The sequence below is a fragment of the Pongo pygmaeus genome, chromosome 3, assembly GCF_028885625.2.
Source record: "Pongo pygmaeus isolate AG05252 chromosome 3, NHGRI_mPonPyg2-v2.0_pri, whole genome shotgun sequence".
Classification (NCBI taxonomy): domain Eukaryota; kingdom Metazoa; phylum Chordata; class Mammalia; order Primates; family Hominidae; genus Pongo; species Pongo pygmaeus.
In genome coordinates this window covers 182,007,977-182,034,394 of record NC_072376.2, presented here as the reverse complement: position 1 = coordinate 182,034,394, position 26,418 = coordinate 182,007,977, and the positions used below count along the sequence as shown (strand labels likewise).

The 26,418-nt window shown below is 41.9% G+C and overlaps 1 protein-coding gene across 7 annotated transcripts in view; it reads right to left on the bottom strand.

The window, feature by feature from the left end:
* Window positions 1-26,418, bottom strand: part of PALLD (palladin, cytoskeletal associated protein) — a 442,141-nt gene that overhangs the window by 102,005 nt on the left and 313,718 nt on the right. The window contains exon 1 of one of the 7 annotated variants that reach the window (XM_054485154.2): window positions 1,247-1,404. The exons of 5 other annotated variants lie outside the window; for them this stretch is intronic. The gene's annotated coding sequence lies outside the window, so the exon portion shown is untranslated. Of the gene's footprint in view, window positions 1-1,246; window positions 1,405-26,418 lie in introns of those variants that run through there. One more of the 7 variants, XM_054485155.2, reaches the window with a different exon arrangement.

Sequence of the window (26,418 nt, the reverse complement as noted above, 5' to 3'; positions counted from 1 at the left end):
TTGATGAATGCACACCCGTCCTGGAATTTCGCCTGAAGACCAGTAACGGGACTCGGTGGGACTCGGTGTGCCCGGGCCTGTTCGGGGCGTGCAGCACAAGACCCAGCTCCGCAGGGTGGGAAGATGCCCGAGTCCAGGGAGACCCAACCAAGATGCCCCCTCTCCTGCCCAGCGCGCCCCCTTCCGTCCCCAGCAAGAGAGCAAAGGTCCCAAGCCTCAATCCGGGCTCAAGCGACCAAACAAACTCCTTTCTGGAGTCTGGACCACTCACCAGTCGAGACAGAGCTGCCCCCAAAAGTTAAAATGAGACAAACGGGCGGGAAGCCCCCAGCCCCGGGGCGGGACCGGCCCAGAGCCCTGCGCTCCAGCTTTGGGAGCGCACCCAGGCCCCGGGAGGGCCAGCCTGGCTGCTCACGGGACCCTCCCTTGTTGGCCTGGCCGTGGCCGGGAACCCACGCGTGGCCGGTGCGCGCTGCCAGTGCTGCAGCAGAGGTTCGGGTTCGGCCCGCGCCCGGCGTGAACAAAGCGGCGGCCAAGGCCTGGGACTGCGGGGACTGAGCCGCCGGCTCCACGCCGCCCCCAGGCCCAGAAGAAACACCGACTGCGGGCCGGGCACAGCACCCGGCCGGGGAAAGGACCCCCCCGAGTTACGCGCAAACTTTCTTTGAATGGCGCCCAGGTGGGGTGAACCATCCCAAAGAAAGGAGGACTGGCTTTGGAAGGGGAGGGCTCGGCTCAGGTCGGGGGCGACCCCTCCGTCCCCACCCGCTCCCCGCCAGCTGCCAGGGAATGATGTCATCGCCCCTCCCGGCCCTCACCCCTGTCTCTGCCAGCCCCGCTTTCTCTGCCCTCCCACCCCAGGTCTGACCCCTCAGGGAGCGTGGCCAAGACTAAGAGAGGGGCGGGGGGCCGGGGGGGCGCGAGGTGTTCAGAGTAGAGTTAGGAGAGCGGGAGGGATCGTCCGTGGCAGCAGAGCATCTTCTCCTGTCCCGGCCCTGCCAAGATGATGCAAACATTCCTATCTGGAGCTCCGCTTTCAGGGATCTGTGCTCCCGCGGGCCGGGGGAGGGAGAGGGCTCGGGAAGGGACCGGCCGGGTGGAAAGTGCGCTGACGAGTCTCTTGTCCTCCCCGCCCCCACCCTGTCCCGAGCCCTCCACTCCCGACTCGCGGCCCACCCTGCACGCTGCATTCCCTTTAATTCACACATTTCTTCCACCAGCCTCAGGGCCGACTCCCCGCGCCTACCTCGGCTCTCCGGGCCGCCTCCCGCTGCTGCCCGATTCCGCGTCCGGAGCGAGCGGGAGCTGCAGCGGGCTCCGCGGGCCGGGCGCGGGGCAGGTATCGGGCTTTATACCTCGCCGGCCGGGTGACTCAGGAGGCTCCGAGCCTTCACCCGCCGCCCTTCAAAATAAGAGTCCGGCGGCGCGGCGGGCGGGAGAGAGGAGGCGTGGCTCGCAGCTCAGGGACGCGGCCCCCAGGTTAGGGAGGCTTCCCCGCACCCACTCGTAACCTTGTCCCGCCCTTTGCATCTTTCTGGTCGCAGGCCCCTTCCTGGGGCAGCCAAGTTACAAATAGGGCTTTCCTGGAACGATCGAGAAGTGCTAATAACGGGAAAGAATTTAACTTTTTTAGGCCCATAGATATGTTGTCGGCATGTTAGGATGATTCTCCTCCGGTGTTTGTGTTTTTTCCTTTACAGACTAAAGAGTGTCCAATAAACGTGACTCCAGGGCAGCGTTTTAGGGAAAAGCAATAAAAACTCACGGTAGAATGGAAGCTGCTCTGAAGGAATGGAACTGCGAGACTGGGGCTGGGACTGGGGCTGTGGGGAGGGCAAGTCCCAGCTCTGAGGACGGATTTGCACGTACAGTGCAAAAACGATTGTGTGACATTCAATCGAAAAGCACAAATCATCATGCAGTATATTTCTTTTCTAAGGAAGAGGAAGGATAATTTTTAGATTTCCATTAATTAGTTTACTGTGTTCTGTGTAATAAATAGCTAAATTCAGGAGCCCTTAGGGTGAGAAGAGTAAAGCCCTTTGATCTAGCAACATCTGAGGAACCCAGTCCCTATCCTATCCTGAGTTATGATCCTCTTAGCTCATAAACTACTGGAGGCCCTGAGTCACTTATTTTCATGCTCATCTACACAGGAACTTCTGTAGAAGTGTTTTCAAAGAGGAACTGGACTCATTCGTTCCAGAATTAATATTCTATGCAAAATTTGTGACAGATTGTGGGCTTAGCCCTAAATCCAGATCACCAACTTTTCTTTCACCAGATCAGCTAAGGACACCCCTGGCTCTGTGTATAATCCTCCAGTAGCTGGGTTGGCACACCATGTCACAACAATTTCCGTCTTCTTTATCCTTCCAGAGTGTGCTCCTTGGCCACTGGGACCAAATCTTTCACACACAATAAGCTGTTAACAAAATGAATGCATGAATGAATGAACGAATGGTAATATTTACCATTTACTGAACTTACTGTTGTGCCAGGCTGTTTCAGTAACGTGGTCACTCGGTAACTGCCAATAAATGCCAACTAGTTTTGAATAGCCAGTAGACCACTTGTTTAAAGGGTTTAGTACTGTAACTGTATCCTGCCGTCATTACTGATATCTAACACTAGCATTGCTAGGTTCGCTGTCTTCAGCCAGGTCGTCTATTCCTCTCTCGGAAATATCTTTATTGACTTTTAAATGAATAATGATGTCTGTAAAATATTAAAAACCAAATATTGTTCTTTAAACAATAAACCAAAATTGAATGTCCCTGTGATTTTCCTCCCAGAGATAAATTGTTAGCTGCCTGAAGTATAGTCCTCCAGGCTTTTGTATGTGTATTTAAACACACACTTAAAATAGCTTAGATCATTGTTGACATACAATTTTGTAACTTTTTTTTTTGAGACAGGGTCTCACTCTGTTGCCCAGGCTGAAGTGCAGTGGTGCAATCATGGCTCACTGCAGTTTTGACCTCCCAGGCTCAAGTGATCCTCCCACCTCAGCCTCCTGAGTAACTAGGGCTACAGGCACGTGCCATCATACCCAGCTAATTTAAAACATTTTTTTTTTGTTCAAGACAAGGTCTCACTATGTTGTCCAGGCTGGTCTCAAACTCCTGATCTCAAGTGATCCTCCCACCTCGGACTCCCAGGCGTGACCACCGCACTCAGCCTATAAATTTTTTTTTTTTTTTTTTTGAGACAAAGTCTCACTCTGTCACCCAAACTGGAGTGCAGTGGCGTGATCTCGGCTCACTGCAACCTCCACCTCCCGGGTTCAAGCGATTCTCCTGCCTCAGCCTCCCAAGTAGCTGGGATAACAGGCGCCTGCCACCACACCCAGCTAATTTTTGTATTTTTTGTAGAGACGGGGTTTCACCATGTTGGCCAAGCTGGTCTTGAACTCCTGACCTCAAGTGATCTGCCTGCCTTGGTCTCCCAAAGTGCTGGGACTATAGGCATGACCCACCGCACCTGGCCTGTAACCTATTTTTTTTTTTTAACCTAACAATATACTGACCATAGTCATGTTTCTGGGGATAATACAAAGCATTATCATCTCTTGCATTTTTGAGAGAGTGATAGTCCAACAATTCATTGTCCTGGGACACAAGCTTTAAAGAGTGAAAATCACTTTGCCTATTCTAATATTTCTAACAGTACTTCCCTGTTTAGCTTCACCTTTCTTTGAATTCTCAGCTTGTTTACACCCATGTCAAATGGCCCTCAGGGCTGCAGCAATGACACCACCTGGCCTGCAGCAGGGTTTTCTTGCAGGCTGTGATATGACACTGACTAAAGAGTGCCACCAGACGAGAGTTAGGACGTGTGATCTGTGCCATTAACTGTGGGACTCTGAAGCTTCCTTATTTCCACAATAATGGGATTAATCTGATGGATTTTTAAGTTACGCTTCTTAAATTTTGTGATTTTATGATTTAGGAGTCCTTTCACAACATAAAGCGCAGAAAGAATAAAGCAGAAGTCTGATATTACCACCTGTAGTGTTTACTGGCCACGGAAGGGACTGTGGGGTAGATGAGACTTGGAGAGTTGATTGGCTGTGAGAAAACAAACGCACTTCCTTTACTCTGAAGAGGCAGCAAAAGAAGGATGATCCATTAGATCTGTCATCTCTGTGTCTGCCTTATTCCAACTACAGGTGTCCGGAAAGATGCATGCGCGTGGACCAGTTTTCACTTTTCAGTGCCAAAATCCAGGAAGATTTAAGGCACTGATGCAAAACACTGACTATTCTAATGTTTGCAACTTTGAAGGTTTTACACATGAACTGTGGGAGGTGTGGATACATCTTGGCCATCACTTTGAACAAGCCCCAGAATTGCTAAAACTAGTATCAGTAGAAGCACTGATGAGAATTTCTGTCAAGTTTGAAAAACAATATTCCAATCTCCTCTGAACACTGAAGATTCTGATCAAGTCTTCTCCTTATATTACTTTTATTTCATTCTTCCTTGACTAAAACTTAGCGTTCTGTGGATTTGAGATAAGATGAACGGGGCAGAGAATAAATACACAATGAACTTTTATTTCATCAGGAGCAACACTTAAGGAACTCCCTCCAGCTTCGCTGGCTGTATCTGCCAGAGTCTCTGCTTTAGGGCGTGCACCTCTGGCTTTACCTTCACAGGCTTTGGCTCAGAGGCCTAAGGCTTCAAACATGCAAATTTACTTTGAGATGAAACATTGTGCTCAATTCGCCAAGTATTTGGGGAGAAAAGTGGAAAGGGTGAAAGTAACCTTCAAATCATTCCTTTTCATATATTCCTCACAATGAAAATAGTGAAACATAGGTGGTTAAAAACTAAAACACTAAAACGAAAGACACTAAAAACCAACAGTATTCACTAAAGAAAGAAGATATTGGCAGTGAAACCAAATCGCAGATCTATCTATTTATCAATTGACTGACTGATCTATCTAACTACTGACAGGTATTACACACCATCTAGCTCAAAATGCTCAGCACAGGTAACATTATAATATTTTATAAAGTAGATATGATTAGCAAACCAAGTAAATGTCTTTTTACTAACACAAATCAACATTGTTCAATCATGCTTTTCTAACTTAAGAATTAAAGCCCAAAATCTATATTTTCATTTATTTTATTTCCATGTAGCAGCAAAGGAATATTAATATATCTTCAGGCATTTTGCTTAACATTTTAATGAAAATTACCAAAACTTGAGATTTTCCTAGAAGATTCCTGGCTTCTGGATTGGCACATTTTCTACAAGGAGGCTTCTGCTATGTATTTCCTCAGAGTGATCAATGTTGTCTATAACAGATGTTCTGATAATCAGGTCAGCATCAGGATCTTGTTCCATTCACTTCTGGTGTTTTGATGTTTGTTGTTGTTGTTTTGAGATGGAGTCCTGCAGTGTTACCCGGGCTGGAGTGCAATGGCGTGATCTCGGCTCACTGCAACCTCTGCCTCCCTGGTTCACGCGATTCTCCTGCCTCAGCCTCCCGAGTACCTGGGATTACAGGTGTGCACCATCACACCCAGTTAATTTTCTGTATTTTAAGTAGAGACAGGGTTTCACTATGTTGGCCAGACTGATTTCGAACTCCTGATCTTGTGATCCACCTCTTCGGCCTCCCAAAGTGCTGGGATTACAGGAATGAGCCACCGCGCCTGGCTTTTGATGTTATTTTTAAAAACTTGATTTAGCTCTTACTACATTTTTTAGAGTCACGGGATCTTGCCTGAATGGCCTGTTTCTTCTATTGTAGTTGCTACCTTTGCAAGGACTCCCAACTACATTTATCAAACAAGAACAAGACTAAGGAAATAACAGATTAATTATAGATTTTACCTGATATTGATTCATAGTAATGTTATGTTTGGGAAAATGTTTCTGAGAGTAGAATGCTTAAGATCAGCTGTTAGTCCATTCATTTTTAAGAATAAGCAACTTTTAACAATCTTGGACTATTTTGAATTTGGACTCTGTAATTAAGTGTAACATTTTATACAAAACACATTTGTCTCCATATCAACAACTAGTAATTATTTTAACAAAAGTGAGAAACTTTTAAAAACCAAAATGTGGGTCTTCTAAAGAGGCTCAGCCTCATGCATCATCTGATCATGAAGACAGACTTAGGGGAGGAGGGAAAGGGCACCCCTCCGAGGACAACTCATACTTTGAACATGAAAACAAATTCATCTATCCTATTGGTAAAGATAACTTTATGGCTCTTTGGTTTATTCACAACTTTTTATTAAGAGCAGGGAGAATGGATCAGGAAAAAAGAAATGGGACTGTTTGTACTTATATAGACATAACTAGAACCCAGTGGACATCAAATGCTATGTCACAGGGAGAATGACAACCAGGTCTGCAGTTGGAATGTAAAGAAAGGCCACGCTATGATAAACAAAAAACAGGCTGGGCTTGTGAGAGTGAGGTAAGCCTTGAACATCCGAGACAACTCCAGAGGACTCGAAATCAGAGTCGGGAGGCGGCTGAAGAGATCATCTAGTGAAGGCATGTCCTGAAAAGAGCATGGCCTTTGGAGCTGGACAGAGTGGGGTCAGTTCCACTGTTTCCATGACCTTGAAATCACAAAGGTTTTGTTTTCTCATTTGTAAAGTGGAGGTTACGGTATTTACTACCCTGGACTGCTGTTGAAAAGACACAGTGCGATGCTGCCAGTGCAGTGCCTAACATACTGTTTGGTATGTAGCAGGTGGGGAGCTGGTTTTTGTTTGTTTTTGCCTTTTAGTTTTGTTTTTGCAAAACACAGTATTTAGTTTCAGATAATTAAAAAACAGAGTAAAAAAATAATAATCGGAACTTTAGTCTGGGCTGGCATTATGCCAATCATGTCACATGCATTCTCCTGTTTATCTGACTATGGAAACCATGAGGAAGTATCACTATAACTATCATCCTAGGGACACTGAGCACAGAGAGGTTAGGTAACTTACCCAAGGGCATGGAGCTGGTAAGGGGAGGAACGGAGATGCAAATCCTTAACTCCAGAGTCCAAGCTCCAAGGAATATGTATATTTGGAGTAAAAAATACATATTTATGGAAAGTCCATTCACCATCCATTCACCATCCCTAAGATCTCCATTTTACCAATGGAGCAATTTATAATTGCCAAGTTTTATTGTGCATAGTCAGGTCTGATTGATCTGAAATAGTTAAGGCAGTTTCTAAACATGTCCTGCTTGATCCACAGTAGAATCTGACTCACTATTGAGCCCCCTTTTCCAAATCAAATGAGTTATGCTGGCTCTGAAGGAATCATCCACAGATTCCATGTAGATTACTAAAGAGGCATAGTGGGAATTTGCCTGTTTATGTGATTCTCCTGAATAAGTGGTGAAATACCATAATCAGTGGACTAAATATTTGAACTTATCATACATAAGAAAAACCTTAAGTTGTATCTTATATATATAGTGATGGATAATAGACAAAGATGGCATATTTAGGCAAGGATTACAGATTTTACATTAATCCCAGTGGCAATTCATGAAGTCATGGGTAAGATCATGCATAAAGTCCTCTGCTTGTTCTTTTAATACTATTAATATTACCTCTGGTGACACCATAACAGGGAATCTTGTGTCGCATTTCATGTAGATTTCCAGGATGCTTAGAAAACACCCAGATCAGCCATGATTCCATTGTTGCCCCCAGAAATACAGGAAGTAAAACTCTCTCAGCAATGGAGCTGCTTAGGGTGTCGCAGCGCCGTTTTCAGAAGAATGAAGTCAATTCAAAGGAAACCATGGACTCCGACAGGCTATACATAGGGGACTATCACAAGAAGGAGGGAATCGGGTCTATTTCCCTAACTTTGATAAGCCTGTCATCTCTGAAACTTCCTTCTACCCAGCCCTTCACATCTTAAACTTGAATATCCATTCTTCTGGATCAATACACGAATCCTCTGCGTCAAATAAACGGGATTATGTTATTTGAAGTACTTTATTTTTCTCATTAGGAAAATACATAATGATTTGCTTCAGTGCTGAAGTTAAAGGTTTTCTAGCAAAGATATCCAACTACTAAGAGAATCATTGAGATTATTTTGCAGTATATATCTTTAACAAAATAAAATGTACAAACCTAGACTCCAATATGGAAATGGAATGAGAAGAGAGAGAGAAGAGAGAGAATAAGGAGAAGTCAAATATTCCAATTAAACTTTCTTTAAATAGAAAAATGTAATAAATGTATTTAAAATTAGAAAATTCTCTGAATGTAGACCATAAGCTCCATAGGAGAAAATATTTGGTAACATTGGCAATTAAAGAAATGAATTTGGCCAGGCACCGTGGCTCACGCCTATAATCCCAGCACTTTGGGAGGCCAAGGTGGGAGGATCACTTGAGCCCAGGAGTTGGAGACCAGCCTGGGCAACATGGCAAAACTCCATCTCTACAAAAAATAGAAGCCAGGTGTGGTGGTGTGTGTCTGTAGTCCCAGCTACTTGGGAGGCTGAGGTGGGAGAATTGCTTGAGCCTAGGAGGTGGAGGTTGCAGTGAGCCAAGATCACGCCACTGCACTCCAGCCTGGGTGTCAGAGTGACTTGTCTCAAAAAAAAAAAAAAAAAAAAGATTTTATCTGATATATAGTTTATATAATTGACAGTTAAAACAACTGACAATAATATTGATATTGCCTGTTACGGGCCCCTTAAGTGAGTTATACTAGGTCACTGCTGATACAATGAAGTACTAGAGTTCAAGAAAAAAAAAAATTAAGATTTTTTTTACCCAAGATTTCCAGTCGTAAATGTAAAAAATAATTCCATTGCTCCAAAGAAGTAAGATCATTATTCTTGTATTAGTATATGATATTTGTCTGTTTTTAGTAACTTTAGAAAAAGTTCAATGATTTTGAGAAAATTTGGTCAATTTATAAGATTTATCAAAAGATGTTTCAAATTAAACTTTGGTTCAATCTGCTATGTTTAAAGGAACTGGTGGCCCATGAATATTTTCAAATGGCTATTTCTTTTACAATATATAATGGATTTTAATAAGATATGGCTCATGAAAGGAGTTCAGAGAGAAGACTCCACTGAGAGAAACAGGAGTTTAGAATATCATTTAAAAAGTATTCACTTAAGAGGACTAGTAAAAAAAATAAAAAAATGTATTTCTGGACAAAGTTGACAAAGTAAGATTTTGAAAGTAAAGTTTTCAATGCAAGTGAAAAGAAAATACGGCAACCATAAATAAAGACTAAATTCAGTCCTGCCTCTTTAAAAGCCAGGCCTTCTGCAAATCATTACCTCAATTTTAGCAAAAGTCTCATTAGGGATTAATTTATTGGCAATGGGTATATGCATGTTTGAGCCCATTGTTGCATTTTGTTCATTCGCTTATAGGTGGCAACATTATTATTCCATCTTCATTTGTGGGTGGTACAAGTACGAGCTTGACATAACTTTGGTGTCATTGTTCCCTTGTTTGCCCACTGCATGTCAATTAAGAAAACTTTGTGTAGCAATGAATAAACTGGTCTGACAAAAATTCTCCTCACAAACTGACTCCATTTTGAAGAACACAGACACAGTCTTTTAGCATCACGGAGGAATTAATTTTTGATTCAGTCACCTGCTTCGTTGTCATATTATGAACAAAGGGCCCTACATAAGCAGCCCTGGCAGAGCACAGTGGACAGAAATACTGGCTTTTCTAGGCCAAGTAGTGTTACATAAGGAGAAAGGGATTTCTTTTTTTTGAAACGGTTCCTGCTCTGTTGCCCAAGATGGAGTGCAGTGGTATGATCTCAGCTTACTGCAGTCTCCATTTTCTGGGATCAAGCCATCCTCCCACCTCAGCCTCCCGAGTAGCTGGGACTGCAAGTGTGCACCACCCCCTGGCTAATTCTTTTGTATTTTTTGTAGAGACAGGGTCTCACCATGTTGCCCAGTCTGGTCTCAAACTCTTGAGCTCAAGTGATCCATCCACCCGCCTTGGCCTCTTAAAGTGCTGGGACTCCAGGCGTGAACTACCTTGCCGAGAAAGGGATTTCTGATTCTTGAGCTGCTCATTGTTCAGAGACAATATCAGGAAAAATAGAAGAAACGGGCCTAGCAGTGTTCTCTGTTACAGTGACGGTAAAAATCGATGGGGCCAGCTATGGTTCCATGAAGTCTCTTTGTCCATAATCTTAGGCAGGGCCAATTTATTCATTAGGTTCAGTGGGCAGGGCTGACACTTTGGGCAACCCAAGAAAAAATTTTAATTTTAATAAACCCGGAAGGAAAAAGTGAACATAAATAAATATAACAATGATGACCATAAAATAATGAATCCAGCCTGGGTTATATTCATCGTTATATCAATACAACTATAAAATATAATTCTGTTTTTTTTTTTAATGGAGAAACGGACCCACAAAGGCAAAAGTGCCTAAGGCCCGTGAAAGTCATAATGCAGCCCTATCCTTGGGTATCTGACATTCATCTGAAACTTTGACACTTTTCTTTCATTAGATATAAAGACAAGCTCTACCACCTATTCTCTATTCACCATTGTATTCTATGTGAACCTAAATCAGCAGGTGTCACAAGGTTTTAGAAGAAGAAAACAACCTCCAGTATTCTCAAGCTCTTCATAATCAAAGCGCGGAGACAAAAATCAGCTGTTGACAACAGGTGCTTTGCAGTTGTTCATTCATCTGGACATTTCTTTTATGAGTTAATTACTCATAGCTCCATGGTGAACAATCTGCACATCTGGGAAAATAAAACTGCCCACTGAAAGTGAATTACTAGAGCGTAGGTGAAACACAATAGTTAATTCATTTGGATACCCTTAAAAGGCTTAACAAAAATCCCTGAAGCACTTGGAAGTTGGACTCCGTGTCTGAAGAATGAGTTAGCATCAGGTTGAAGGCTGCAACATAGGAATATGTGATTCCAACTTCTCATTCAGCTCCGGACACTTCCCTGGGTCACCCACTCTCTCCTTTACACAGCCACCTCTCCCAGAGCTTCCCATTGATCAGTATCATTTGACCTCATCAGCAAAATGCCCTGCTTTTCATTTAAGTGCCTACAGATTTCCTTTTCAATTTCAACTTCTTTGTGGTGAAAAGAGAGTACTTTGCTACCTGCCTCCCCTCCCTACCCTGCTCCCTCCCCAAAAAGAAAAAAATCTAAAACCAAACAAAAGCTCTAGTATGTAAAACAATTCCTAAGCTAGGTTCATTATTATCACACAGCTATTTAGACTTTAAATATAACAAAGACCTCATCAGGTCCTGAGTCCTCTTGGAAATGAGGTCTTGAGACAAAATTCTTGTACTCTCTTAGTTTCCCCATGTGTTCTGCGGAGGGACTGGACGGCTGGGCTCTAAAACTCTCTTCAGCTGGAAGGTTCCGGGATCAGGCCTCAGGCCAGCCCACCATGGCCTGGCATAGAACTTTCAGCAACTCTTCAAATGGGTGTTGGGGTATTACACAGAGCAGTGGGCTTCAACAATAGTCTATTGAGAGATGAGAAAAAAAATACTAAAACTTCTTTTTTTTTTTCTGAGGCAGCATTTTGCTCTGTTGCCCAGGCTGGAGTGCGATGGTGCCAGGTCAGCTCACTGCAACCTCCACCTCTCGAGTTCAAGTGATTCTCCTGCCTCAGCCTCCTGAGGAGCTGGGAATACAGGCACGCGCCACCACGCCCGGCTAGTTTTTGTATTTTTTTTTTTAGTAGAGACGAGGTTTCACCATTTTGGCCTGGCTGGTCTCGAACTCCTGACCTCAGGTGATCCACTAGCCTCGGCCTCCCAAAGTGCTACGATTACAGCCGTGAGCCACTGCACCTGGCCTAAAACGTCTCTTTATATGTATATTCATCTCATTCTTCAAATTTTTCTCTCTTTGTGTATATCTATATGTATAATAATACATAAAACATGTATATATTTGTACATACATATATATACCCATATCTGCATACACACACATACATATACATGATATTTTACCTAAGGGGATGAATGAGGAAAAAAAAAAAACCTTAGTATCCCATGGTTATAAGGTAAGATGAAATAAGTAGAGAACAAATATGTAATCAACTCATCAGATAATGTTTTGCAGAGGACTTAGGACTTCCATTTCTAACGTCATGCTTAGCACTATTTGGTTCATAAACATATACTTTCAAACATGCAAATTTTAACTTCGGGTGAAATAATTGAGTCTATTTTCCACCACTTTGGGGAGGAAGATGGATTAGGTAAAGATAATTCCTTCAAATCATTCCTTTATATGGAGATTCAACTAAATACCCTCACTGTGAGTTACAGAGTAGATTATTCTGGGCATACATTTATGTCTGCGACATTTGGAGCTTGGATGTTGTGGACAAGCAGAGCATGTGACTTGCTAAATCTTCTTCCCTACTGATGTGACAGGAATCATAACCCAAAGAAATACAGAGACATTGATTACTCAATGACTCTTATTGCGATCCTCACTTAATAAATAATAGTATCATTAGATTCCTTCACTGGTATGAGACACAACATTGCAAAATTTATATATGTCTGTCCTCCAAATTTTCACTGATGCAGGTAATTTTTGGAGTTATCTGTGTAATTATCATTCTCATATTCAAACAGAAAAATTATCACCCGGATACCTGGCTTCTGGAAGCCCATGATTTTATTTACTCAATTAAAGTAGAAGTTCTTCCTCATACCTTTGGTCCTAGTCAAGAGAACTGTCATCTATTTGGGATACTTTAAGTGTATTTTCAAAAACTTTCACTGAACACCTACTGAAGTAAAGCAAGTTTATGCTTAAGAGCTCATGCTTTGGGTGTAAATCCCAAGGCTGACACTTTGTCTAAATCTCAACATACGCACTTGTGATACATATGTATCCATATGGATAACTGGCACTATTTCTCCATGTTCTTTTCTAGTCCTCAAAGCATAGCTATACAAATAGCTTGCAGTTTCACAAGGTAACTATTATTATATCATTTATCATAAACATTTTTGCCTTCATAGGCTTAATTGTTACTAGTTTTAATTGCCGCATAATATTCCATTGCTAGGTGTAAGGCTTTGGGGAAGTTATTTAACCTCTCTGTGCCTCAGTTTTCTCCTCTGGTAAAATGAGAATAATAGCACTGCACACCTCATTAATTGCTGCAAGGATTCAATGAGACTTTGGAAAGCATTTGGCACAGTGCACATGGCATTGCTGCCAATAAGTTTAGTTATTACTGAGAAACATGACTTCTGCCACTAAGGAGTTAATATTCTAAATAAGTAAGTAGATGAAGCAGAATCACCTTGCCTAAGACAAGACTATAAATTGTCTAGAGCTCCTTCAAACTCTTAAGTCTTTCGAAGTAAGACTGATGGAAGTACTGTTTAAGTTCTCCACAGGAGAGGGGCAAGAAGGCAAAGGCTGTAAGTAGTGCTCTAGAGAACAGCCATTAAGGATTTAATTACTATTTTCAACAAAGGAATTGGCTCTGGCATTAACTCCTTGTGAGACCATGCACAATTCACTTCGAGTCCTGAGTCTCCATTTTCAAATCTCCACTACAGAGGGTTGGATGAGATTACATTTAACATTCTATGATTACTCAATAGTTATTATAAGCCATCACAGGAAATTCTACAAAGATATATTTACTTCTTTGCTCTCCTCTGCTTTTTGACACCTGGGTGTGTAAATAATTTCTGCATTGTTCTAAGTCGCAATTAATTTTCCCTGGAAATGGAATAATTCAAACAAGCTGATTTATGCAAAATGCTTTCTAATCACTTGCGGTTCTTTATAATTACTCCCAGCAGTAGTGGGGTCACCAAAACAAAAGCATCGAAAGATTAAATGAACTGCTCTTTGTGAGAACAGTTTATTATGTGATCTCAATGTCAGGATTGGCTCCCAATTGCCATTCAGGGCTTTAGAAGGAGATCCTTGTGCAGGTGCTCTGAATCTTCTCCTTAAATTGGGGTGCTGCTGATGATGGTGTTTAATCCTGGGCTGACTCTGCCAGTCTCTGGTTACCTCACATTATTCACAGCTATACTGGAGGAATCACACACACACACACAAATGGTCTTGGAGCCTCTGCAGTTACATTTTTGTGTGTGATTGTTTTTCTCTCAAAAGAATTACACTTGCTGTTTTTAAATAATTGACATTTTGCTATTTTTGCTAGCTTTGCTATTTTTAAATAATTGACAAATCAAGTCAGTAAGTAAAGCAGTTCTATAAATGGCAAAGTCTATTACAACATCACTAACTAACTACACAAAACTTTGCGACTTATATTTGCTGGATAGGTAAACTCTGAAGCCTCAGTTCTTTCTGACTCTGGAATCCTGCCTCTTGCCTGTAAGCTTGTTCATCATGATCTTTTTTTGAAAGGCATTTATTATTAAAACATACAAAATAAAGATGATAAAAAATCTACCTCTATGTATAACACACTAGCACTATTTCGCCATATTCTTTACTAGTCCTCAAAACATAGCTATACAGATAGTGTGTAATTTTACAAGGTAACTTTTCGTCATTATTATATCATTTATCATAAACAGTTTTTGCCTTCATAGGCTTAATCATTACTAGTTTTAATTGCTGCATAATATTCCATTGAGATAAAAGAATATTCTGTGTATTTGACTTCTAAATTTTTTGTTTTGAAATTATAAAAAATATGCTATACTAAACATCTTCAGGCTTATACATTTCTTTTCCCATTTTGAGTTACTTCCTCAGGGCAAATACTGAGAAGTATGATTTTGAAGTCAAATACTCTTTTTACCACTATTTATTTATTTATTTGAGACAGGGTCTCACTCTGTTGTCCAGGCTGCAGTACATGGTACAATCATGGCTCACACAGTCTTGACCTCCTGGGCCCAAGCCATCCTCTCAAGTAGATAAGACTACAGGTGTGCACCGCCACGTCTGGGTTTTTCAAAATATTTTTTTGTAGAGATGGAGTCTCATTATATTGCCCAGCCTGGTCTCCAACTCCTGGGCTCAAGTGATCCTCCCGCCTCAGCCTCCCAAAGTGCTGGGATTACAGGCGTGAGCCGGCACACCCAGCCTTTTTTCCCTGTTCTTGATATCTATTGCTAAATTGCTTAAAAAAAAAAAAAAGTCAACTAGTGAAACATTGGTAGGATGGAGCTTGGTCACTGAAATCACTATTTGTGGGCATAACACTGTGTCTCATTTTAATTTTTTCTTTGTTTGTGATAATAAACATTTTGTCATAAGCCTGACATTTTCTCGAAGCATGATCAAGGTAGCTTATTCAATAGAGTTTATATTTCAGTTTAAGTGGGGGGCAGGTTATTTTTGAAGCCAGAATGCACTACATTGTAAGATCATCTACATGCCATGGTCAATCTTTGTGTGTTCCCTATTTTGCACTCCAGTTTAGCTCTCTACCTAAACTCTTCTGGGCAGGTTCTGGGAGTTTCTGATTCAAGTGTGGGCTGTCCAATTTTGTATTTTGCATGAGAACAGAAGGATAGATTTGTTCAATTGCCAATCCTAGAGTTGCCAACAATTTAGAGTTATTGAGGGCTTTCAAAAGTCTTACCCAGGATGAATGTCTTCTATTTATTCCTAGTTGTGGACATAAGTAAATTGATTTCTTGATTAATAGAAATAATTTCTCAATGTTGGTTTTGTAGGACAAAAAAAGGTTGTTTCAAATTATGTTTAGGAGTATCTGAAATTCTCCTTCCAAATCTCTGTTCTCTTCCACCCCTACTGCAAAAAAAGTATCAAAATAAGAGCAGCGTTAATCCATAGGATCACTGACATATTATTGACCACTCTGGAGAGTTGGGGAGATGGTATTGAGAAGATTAAAACAGGTACTGACAGTTTCTTTGTGTAATTTGCCTCTTTTGACATCTTTTTCAGTAACTATCAACATATTTAAGTTAGACACTGTATCTGATGGACATTTAACTTATTTGTTAAGAGGTAAGATTTTTCTCAAAGGATACAATTACAATTCAGTGTTCAGGACATGTCTGAAAATGGGTTTCCAGATATTTCTGTTGGTTCTTAGAAACTTCCATCATCTTGGGCTAAAAGTTTCATGCATTACACATAAAGGGAATGTGATGGTGCTTCTAATACACAACTTGCATTTTTCTATCTTTAACAAAAGCATGCTTATTAATTGCTGTTGCCACTAAAAGAGTTTCTAAACGTCTCTTCAGACACATGTCTATAAAAAGCCAACAGAAAGGGATAGATACGATCTGTTTTTCTCACTCCAGCTGAAAGACCAGAGATACTTCTTTCCCTGTTTATTTTGTGGAACAAGTAAAACAAAAATCCTTTGCCCTTTTTTCTTTGCCTATTTTTACTCTCCGCAATTGCCTTGAGTCCCTGACACACTTCTATTCTGAAATACTTGAGCACTCACTTCCTTATTTGGTCGCTGGAACTGCTCTTTGTCTTGTTCAAACATTCTGCTAAGCTTGCAGCCTCCCTTCACTCCCGCCCCTTACCCACCGCTCCCCCTTTTCTACACACACACACACACACACACACACACACACACACACACACGGGGCTGGCTCCAACAGGTCACTCTGACTCAGCCTTCTCTGTAGCTCACTAGCCAATCCCCCATCAGTTATGCCCATTTAAGGAGTACCTTTTGGAAATCATAAAGGACCAGAGAGTTTTCAGCTGTTTAAAAAGACTGCTATGTTGCATCACTGGAAGTCACCGCAAAGCATGTATTTCACACAATTGCCCTCATCCTATGGCAGGATATGCATTAAAAAACAACCACCACCAAAAAAACCCAAAAACAAAACTCCAGGCTGCTTAATTAGTGGTTACTTTATTCCTCAGTGTTTTGGCAGTTAGATTTGGCTGATAGAGGCAGAGTTCACTATCTGGTTAGTTTTCAATGTTCTCTAATCTATGATTCATGCCAAGTGCTCCAATCTAATACTTAAATATATATATATACACACACACACACACACACATACATATAACATAGGCCTAAGTAGATGTGCCAATAACACAAAGTAAAGCTCTGGGTTCCTAAGCGAAGAACACACATTTTCAATAAATGTTCCCTTTGCTCTCTTGAGTTGAAAACAAGCAGGCATTTGGAGTGCTGAAGGCTATTTTCTGGTTTCTCTGCTCAGATGTGAGTGAGGAAAGCACAGCTCTCTGCATTCCCTATTTAAGAAAGAGCTGTAATGGTCCCATCCAATAACACAGAGCAGTGTTTCCTTACATATAAACAACTGAGAAATTCCTTGGACAAGCACATAGCCTTTTGGTTCCTGGAACAAAGAGGATGGTGGTATTCATTATGTCAAATAAACACATCATCCACACTCCAAAGGGAAACCTGAAACAATAAGCTGAACAAAGCAGTTTTCAAGGTTTTAATCCTCTTGCAATTAGCCCTTGTCTAACTCAACTGAAAAATTAAGAGTGGGCTATTTTCCCAGAAGAAAGTACCCTTAAGTGATTAAATATCCACAGTTTGTTCCCAACACTTGTTCTGAAAAAGAATTGGAGCTCGTTTTCAGAGGCAAGTAATCTAAACATACAGGATATCCTATCGCTTAGTATTATTTCTCATTTAGCCACCGAAAATGGTCTGTACCTTCCCTCGTCCACTGTGTTAATTCCTGCAGCCCTGTTACTGGGCAGGCATTGGGCTATCCGCTCCAACCAACCTTTACAGTTACCACTTTGATCAGAATAAGCAGCAGATCAAATCCTATAGGAAGCACGTTCTCTCCCTGCCTTGTTACCATTCAGTTGATTTTGCTTATTTGTGTTCACCATGGTGACCAATGTGGAAATAGTGTTTAGCTTATGAAATTCCCAAAGTGTATTTCCCTCTTTTACATAGGACAGTTTTAGACTGGCTTGGATGGCATTCTTGTTGGAGGAAGACTCAAATCCTTCTTGGATATAGGCAAGGTGTAAATGACAAATATACTTTCAACTATTTCCACCAGTTAGAATCTCAACGAGCCTGGATGTGCCTTACAAAGTGACTTGTGGGTTCAAACTTGTTTAGGTTTTAGAGCACATGGAAGTTGTGAATGTTTGCACACTATTACACTTCATTCTATTACAGGAGCACGAAGCAATTCTGCTAAAAGAAAATGATGCTAGTGTATGCCTGCAATATTGAAACAGCCACAAGCATTATGTCCATGAGAAATGAAATCTGTCAAAGCCCTTCCAAGTTAATTTTAAAACGTTGACATTTGCTCATTCATCTTATTCTTGAAAAGAAAAATGGCAGAGGTCACTAAAAGATTAAAATATTCGCTGGGCGCGATGGCTCATGCCTACAATCCCAGCGCTTTGGGAGGCCGAGGCAGGTGGATCATTTGAGGTCAGGAGTTCGAGACCAGCCTGGCCAACATGGTGAAACCCCATCTCTACTAAAAATACAAAAATTAGCAAGGCATGGTGGTACACAACTGTAATCCCAGCTAGCGGGGGCTGAGGCAGGAGAATTGCTTGAACCCGAGAGGCGGAGGTTGCAGTGAGCCGAGGTCGCGTCACTGCACTACAGCCTGGGTGACAGAGTGAGACTGTGTCTCAAAACAAACAAACAAACAAACAAAAAAGATTAAAATAGCCATTATTTTTAGGAGAAAAATTTTAAATTGAGAAAATTATAGACATTCGGGAAAGAGGGTCACTGTTCACTTTCAGCCCAGTGTCTTGGGAAGCATCACTGGAGAACTGTTGGAATCAAGAAGCTAGTCCAAGACTGGGCTTAGAGACCCGCACTCTCCTGCCATTTTTGCTGCAACGCAGTTATGTCGCTTTTGAGGAAGTAATTTCGTCCTATGAATCTTACTTTCCACATCTATAAAGTACAGACCTCATTTTAAATCAGAATTCTCAACATGGTTCGGTTTCATCCTAACAGAAATTATACAGTTGCTTAAGGCAGTCCATATAATCTATTAGTTAATGCATTTCCACCCTCATTGTCCCTGCACTGCTGGTAGACATATTTGATACATAAATTAAGGGATTCAGAATTTCAATTCTTAGTGCAAAAAAATCAGGAATTGGTAGACTGAAATGATTTCAAATAATTTCCCCAAATCTAAACTCCCAAACTTTCAGGAGAGTTGGTTCTTATATTTTTGGTGTGTAGCCTTCACACTGATAATGTCCAAATTCAGCCAAAATTTTAGGCTTAGACTCAACCTTTCTCTTTGTTTTCTTGGGATCAGTTTCAAACTTTCTGAGACTGGTTTGGAACGTCTCAAAAATGCTGGAAAAATATATTATTGAGAGCGTCTTAATACATTTTTTTGTTGTTGCTTCATCCCACACACGCTCTATTGAATTCAGAGTTTACTTTAACTTGATTCTATTTCCCATCACTGAAATTCCTCCCACTCTCATCTTCCCCTGGGCTCGGGATATCCTGAGGGATGCTGTGAGGTTCCATAATGAAAAGGGGCTCAGAGATGTGGGGAGAAGGTTTCTTATGCACACATTATTTGGTTATAATAGCCTTTCAAAAGCTTCATGAATGATTTGTTTTTTGAGGGAGGTCCAAAGATTATATAGATCAAGTTAACCATTTAAAATATATCCAATTATGCAAGACATAATCATACAGCAGCTCACATCTGTAATCCCAGCTACTGGTGAGGCTGAGGCAGGAGGGTCACTTGAGGCCAGGAGTTTAAGACCAGTCTGGGCAACACAGTGAGACCCCCAACTCTAAAACATTTTTTAAAAATTAGCTGGGTGTGGTGGCATGTGCCTGCAATCCTAGCTACTGAGGAGGCTGAGGTGGGGGGATTGCTTGAGTCCAGGAGTTTGAGGCTGCAGTGAGCCATGATCACACCACTGCACTCCAGCCTGGGTGACAGAGCAAGACCTTATCTCTAAAATCAACCAACCAATCAACCAATCAATCAGATAATGCTATTTTTGTTGTTGTTGTTGTTATTGTTCTGTAACTGCCTTGCTCCAAAGCAGGGGAAGAGACACATTAAAAGCCCTTCTTTTATAGCCCTTGTTTACCTAGGAAAGTGTTGGGCATGATGTAGAGTGAAAAGCACTAACTTGGAAGTAAAGAAGATATGTTAAATTCCATGATTCCACTAAAATCAGTAATACTTTCATCATATAATCTCCTTACCTTCTACAGGCTTGAATTTTTACTGGGAGTTCTAATAATTTGAGGAAAAAATACATCACATCGGTCTTTAAACATGTGGTAGAAAATAGATTCAAATTCATTCCCCCCCCCCCAAAAACCTACGTTTTTCAAAAGAAAGAAAAATTCCAGACTTAAAGAACCACAGGGACACTGAGCTCTTCTGCAGCAGCATTCCAACCATCAATTTGCCTCTGGGGAGGTCCCTCAGCTCCAGGCCCAGCATTCTTTCAAACAGCCTGGAATCCCACTGATGAATCTACATGGGGGCTGGGGACCAGTACAAATTTTAGGCTTCACTCTAATTTCCACACCCACATTTATACTCCAGGTTTTGATGGGGAAAAAAGGAAAATAGTTGCCAGCAACTTCCCCACCTTTAAGTGCAAAAAGAGACACACATACATTCTTCATTATAAAACTTCACATGAATGAGTACAATTGAAGGCTGCTTTCCCAACTTTGACTCTGAATCTCAATACTCATCAAGGAGGCCTGATTGTGAATGTAACATGCTCAGAATGTCTTCACTCTTAGGAAGAGCTGCAGAAATATCTCCTGAGATGGAAAATCTTTGCAAACTAGCAAGCAGGAGAGAGTGTGTAACTTAAATCATCACAGCAATGTGCTGGAAACGCATTCTTGCCTGACATCTGGCCATGACTCAGATTGCCATCCTGGAGGCTTCTTTGCTAAACTTTCTGCCGAACTCCCTGTTCCACAGATGCTGTGCTCCTTGTCTCTCCATGCAGATCAGCCCTATTTGACGGATTCTGTAATTACCCATAAGAGGCCCAAGGGAGATGTTTCTGTGTATACAGTGCCCCAACAAACCAACTTAAGCTAACCACCTTCACGAAGCGATAAACAGAAAGCAGAGATTCTTAGATACCCCTTACTAATCGTCTGTACTGCCGTATTTCTAAGGAGGCCAAGCTTGGACAAGGGGGTTGGGAACAATCCTAATTGGCTCCAGGACACAATTTGTGGTTAGTTTCCCTAACATAAAAGTCTAGTCTCTGTCTCGCCAATCTAAGAGAATAAGGAGAGTTTTATAAAGCCATTTATTAATATGTTTCTCATCAGTCATCATAACCACTCTCACCTCATGTTCTCTTCTTTTATGGAAATACGTTCTTTCCTTGATGTCCTGCTTTATACTTTTGGCCTTTTCTATATTGTCAAACAAAAGTCCCAAAGCAGCTCCATAGCAACCACCTTTCTTATCTCACTCAACAGACCTTCAGGAAACAGGTGAGGGTAGGACTGTCACCTTCACCCAATATTTTGATTTGGTTTTTATACTTCCATTTGACACCCCTAATATCCAGCGCTGAACAGAAGCCACCATAATATCCAAAATTTCCTGTTTCTCTCAATTCAATAAACTGTGTGTGTGTGTGTGAGAAAGAGAGAGAGAGAAAGAGATACAGGGTCTTGCTCTGTCACTCAGGCTGTTACGCAGTGCTATGATTGCGATTATGGCTCACTGCAACCTCTACTTCCTGAGCTCAAGTGATCCTCCTGTCTCAGTCTCCTGAGTAGCTGGGACTACAGGCACATGCCACTATGCCCGGCTAATTTTTTAAACAATTTTTGTAGACGAGGTCTCACTCTATTTTCCAGGTTGGTCTCATACTCCTGGACTCAAGAGATCCTCCCAGCTTGGCTTCCCAAAGTGCTGGGATTACAGGCGTGTGCCATCATGCCTGGCCATCAGTAAACATTTTTTGAATACCTACTGATTAAAAATACACTTCCTTATCTACTCATGACAAAAGAGAATCAAGATATTAATCTTTCCTTCCAAGCAGACACACACACAATTCCACTCCAAAACAGCCAGGTGCTAGTAGAGAACAAAAGGAAAGGGAACACAGGTATGATGACAGTACTGGAAAAACACCAAGACGCTCTGAGAGTGCATCCTGAAGAATACGTTTGGGATGTCACTTTACATGTTGGCTGAACCACAAATCCAGGCAATTCTATCTCTTTTGGTTGTCCACAATCTTATTAGTTTTTTGGGTGCAAAGTTGATTCCTTAGAAGATTCACTGTAATAAATGCTGCTGTTCTCTCGCATTCTCCTTAAGTCACCAAATCTCATGTCTTTCAACATCTGTTCTATCTAGGAGATCTCCGTCATCTGACCTGTGAACACTCAATGTTTTTGTCCTGAACCTCTGACTTTGGAGGGGAAGTGTTTCCATTCCCTTGAAATACTATCCAAGCCCCAACTTGTGGTCATGGTCCCACTCCTTCCAGACTCCTCCAGGGTCCACACCTAACTATCAAACTTTGGCTATCTTGAATTTTCTTTTTTCTTTTTTTTTTTGAGACAGAGTTTTGCTCTTGTTGCCTAGGCTGGAGTGCAATGGCACGATCTCGGCTCATTGCAACCACCACCACCTTCTCCTGCCTCAGCCTCCTGAGTAGCTAGGATTACAGGTGCCTGCCACCATGCCTGGCTAATTTTTTGTAGTTTTAGTAGAGACGGGGTCTCGCCATGTTGGCCAGGCTGGTCTCGAACTCCTGACCTCAGGTGATCCACCAGCCTTGGCCTCCCAAAGTGCTGGGATTACAGGCATGAGCCACCGTGCTCAGCCTATCTTGAATTTTCAATCCTCAAATCTCCTCTTGTCAATGGGTTCCTTACAAATTTCTCTTATGCTAAAAACATCTTTCAATGACCTGGTTTGGTGATCAAGAATCATTCTTTCTCTTTTCATTCATCACCAAATGTTTTAAAAACATGGTCTATATATGCTCTTTTCCCATTCTTGCTCTTTTCCTGTTCTTCTCTCTTTTCCTGTCCTCCTCTCAACCTCTTACGATCTTGCTTCTTCCTCTCAAATTGTACCAAAATGCCTGAAAAAGTCCTCAGCAGCCACCGAGACACCAAATCTAACTCCTCTTCCTAGTGCTCCCCCTTAAGATCTTCAGAATGTTAATCTTTAGAATGAGCCCTGTCTTCCTCAGAGGCTGACCTCCACTCCTTGCCCCCACACTGTTCTTTCCACCCTCCTTCTATTAATACTTCCCTGACGACTCCTTCTTAGCTGTGTTCACCGACTCCATTTTGCCCCATGTCTGATTCTTTTTTTCTTTTTTTTTGAGACAGAGTCTCTCTCTGTCACCCAGGCTGGAGTGCAGTGGCACAATCTCGGCTCACTGCAACTTCTACCTCCTGCGTTCAAGCAGTTCTCATGCCTCAGTCTCCCAAGAAGCTAGGATTACAGGCACCCACTACCACGTCTGGATAATTTTTGTATTTTTAGTAGAGATGGGGCTTCACCATGTTGACCAGGCTGGTCTAGAACTTCTGACCTCAAGTGATCCACCCACCTTGGCCTCCCAAAGTGTTGGGATTACAGGTGTGAGCCACAGTGCCCAGCCCCACGTCTGGTTCTTCAATATAGACATTTTCCAGAGTCTGTCTTTAGCCCTCCTCTCTTCTCAGTCTAAGACTTTCCCTGGAGCATTTCTTCTTTCTTATGGCCTTATGTTTCTCTCTAGGTGGATAACTAAAACATGTCTTTAGTCTTAACCTCTCTTCTGAGTTCCAGAAATATCTTTCCAACCATTGCCCTCCAGCCTGGGCAACAGGGTGAGACCCTGTCTCTCCAAAAAAAAAAAAAAAAAAAAAAAAAAAAAAAAAAAAAAAAAAGAAAAAGAAGGATTTATAAGGGAAAATTTAAATGAAAGTGAGAACACAGAGTGGGAAGCAGAGCACTTAAAGCTGTTTTACCCTGAGGGAATTTCTCAGAAGCTAGAGAATGAGCTTCAGTTTTCATGGCCTCATGAAAACAGAGACAGAAGACAAAACCCAAGGCTGGCCTGAGGTGAAGAGCGTAATCATAGACCATTCTCCGTAAAGTGAATGAGAAACAGCAGCAAAAGAAACTCACCCACACATGCTTCCAATATTGGATGTATTAGACATAGGGTATATAAAAATGACACTGTGTTTAAATAAATAAGAGGACATTTTTTCATCTCCTGGTTCAAAAGATGGTAGTCCACTCCACTGCAAATGCTTAAAATCCCTGGCCTGCTTATATACTTGATATGGTTTGGCTGTGTCCCCACCCAAATCTCATCTTGAACTGTACTCCCATAATTCCCACATGTTGTGGGAGGGATCTGGGGGGAGATAATTGAATCATGGGGGTGGTTTCCTCCATACTGTTCTTGTAGTAGTGAGTAAGTCTCATGAGATCTGATGGTTTGATGAGGGGAAACTCGTTTCGACTGGCTCTCATTCTCTCTCATCGTGCAGCCATGTGAGATGTGCCTTTCACCTTCTGCCATGATTGTGAGGCCTCCCCAGACATGTGGAAGTGTAAGTCCAATAAATCTCTTTCTCTTGTAAATTGCCCAGTCCTGGGTATGTCTTTACCAGCAATGTGAAAACAGACTAATATGATGCTTTACGTTAAGCTTCTCTGGATGTGCTTCCTCTTACATATCTACTCAATTTTCAACACAAATATGTTTTTTTGTTTTGTTTTTTTGAGATGGAGTCTCGCTCTGTTGCCCAGGCTGGAATGCAGTGGTGCAATCTCAGCTCACTGCAACCTCTGCCTCCTGAGTTCAAGCAATTCTCCTGCCTCAGCCTCTTGAGTAGCTGGGACTACAGGTACATGTCACCATGCCTAGCTAATTTTTTGTATTTTTAGTAGAGACAGGGTTTCACTATGTTAGCCAGGATGGTCTCGATCTCCTGACCTTGTGATCTGCCCACCTCAGCCTCCTAAATTGCTGGGATTACAGGCGTGAGCCACTGCGCCTGGCCCCCCTTATATTCTTATATATATTAATATATTTCCCTTTATATTCTCATATATATTATTATATTTTCCTCTTATATTTTCATGGGCTTACTGGGATACGTAGTACTTATATTACAGATACGAGATATGTTTTGTTTTTCCCGCTGAACTGCTAGCACTTGACACTCTAAATCTTCTCTTAAAACAAAATCTCTGGGCCAGGCACAGTGGCTCACACCTGTAATCCCAGCACATTGGGAGGCCGATGCTGATGGATCACCTGAGGTCAGGAGTTCGAGACCAGCTTGACCAACATGGTGAAACCCTGTCTCTACTAAAAATACAAAAATTAGCTGGGTGTGGTGGCGCATGCCTGTAATCCCAGTTACTCTGGAGGCTGAGGCAGGAGAACCACTTGAACCTGCCAGGCAGAAGTTGCAGTGAGCTGAGATTGCACCATTGTACTCCAGCCTGGGCAACAAGAGCGAAACTCTGTCTCAAAGGTAAAAACGAGGCCAGGCTCGGTGGCTCACGCCTGTAATCACAGAACTTTGGGAGGCCAAGGTGGGCGGATCACCTGAGGTCAGGAGTTCGAGACCAGCCTGACCAACATGGAGAAACCATGTCTCTATTAAAAATACAAAATTAGCCAGGCATGGTGGCACTTGCCTGTAATCTCAGCTACTCAGGAGGCTGAGACAGTAGAATCGCATGAACCCGCGAGGCAGAGGTTGCAGTGAGCCCAGATCGCGCCATTGCACTCTAGTCTGGGCAACAAGAGTGAAACTCTGTCTCAAAAACATAAAAAAGAAAGAAAGAAAAACATATCTGAATGAGTCTCAATATGTTGCACAGTACTTTCTATACAATCAGGAATCAGGAAGTGCTTGCTGAATTAGGTTAAACTGAATATCATTCACCTTTTGTGTGTGTGTGTGTGTGTGTGTGTGTGTGTGTGTACTCATAGCTTTTTATTGGCCCCCAAATTTCTCCCTAAAGCCTTTAGTCTTATGAATCTCCTCACCACTGCCTGCAAATTCCATGCCCATTTGTACCTTCTAACTTTTACTTACGTTGCTTTCTTTACCCTCCTCTAATCTTTTCCCCTTCCTCCTGCTTACCAAGAAGTTATCTTACTTATTTTGTTTCTGGATCTCATCACCCTGGGTATTGAAGTGTTGTGGTTAGGCACCGTGGAGTCCGCATCTCGGCTGCCAGCACCCAGCACAGCTCCAGGCGCATGTTTAGCACTCCATATGCATTTGTTGAAAGAATAAGTGAAACTGCATATATGTATGTGTGTAAATGTGTGTGCATATACATGTTTATACACATATATGTATACACATATACACACACGTATCTACACATCTTGTCAGCCCAAATAGGTTGTAAACTCCAGGAAAATAAGAACAAATATTTTGCTTTTAAAAAATACTCTTCAAATGTAAC